The sequence below is a fragment of the Antrostomus carolinensis genome, unplaced genomic scaffold (assembly GCF_000700745.2).
Source record: "Antrostomus carolinensis isolate BGI_N321 unplaced genomic scaffold, ASM70074v2 scaffold941, whole genome shotgun sequence".
Classification (NCBI taxonomy): Eukaryota; Metazoa; Chordata; class Aves; order Caprimulgiformes; family Caprimulgidae; genus Antrostomus; species Antrostomus carolinensis.
In genome coordinates this window covers 36,568-37,278 of record NW_010291784.1, presented here as the reverse complement: position 1 = coordinate 37,278, position 711 = coordinate 36,568, and the positions used below count along the sequence as shown (strand labels likewise).

Genomic DNA, 711 nt, shown 5'->3' with positions numbered 1-711 from the left:
CCAGCCCCTACCTGAGAGGAGATGAGGAACCTCTGGATGCTCCCTACTCACAGCCTGGCTCCTCAAAGTGGGTCAGTCTGCAGGAGGGAAAAGAGAAGTGGGGGGGAAATAAGAAAAGGAAGAAAAAAGAACACTTATTTTTTTTTTTCCCCTTTCTTTTGGAAATGACAGAATATGCAAGCGAGTCCTGTTTCCTCAAGGATGTTTTCCAGTGTTGCTGTTGTTGCTGGCCTAGAGCCGCTGGCGTCTGCGCGTGCCGTCCTAGTCCCTCCAAGCTGCGGTGGGTTCTTTCCTTTCATGTCGTGCTGTGCTCGTGGTTGCTCCATGGGATCTCCCTCCTCTCTAGCAAAGCCGGGAAGGTTGGTGTCCTGGCATGGCCGGGTTGGCGAGCGATCCCTTTCCCCTGTGCCAGGCTGTGACCCCCTGGGGACCAGGGTGCCAGCTTCGTCTGTACCCACCGCCCTGCCCCTTACCCCGCAGCCAGCGTCGGCCTCGCCCAGGGCGATGGGGCAGGAGGTTTGTCATTGAGCTTGGGTTTAAGGCTCAGTTTAGAAAGAGTTTGGGGAAAAAGCGAGAGGTAAAGATGGGCCATTAGAGGGCACTTTTGCAATCCTGGAGAAGGAAAACGGTGCTTATTATTTCACGTAGGACTGTTTATTTTGGCGCTCTCCTAAATTCAGTGATAAACAGCAGGCAAATCCCTCCAGTCAG

General features: G+C 53.7%; 1 protein-coding gene across 2 annotated transcripts in view; it reads left to right on the top strand.

The window, feature by feature from the left end:
* NDNF (neuron derived neurotrophic factor) overlaps positions 1 to 711 on the top strand; it is a 21,691-nt gene that overhangs the window by 12,097 nt on the left and 8,883 nt on the right. The window lies entirely within an intron of this gene.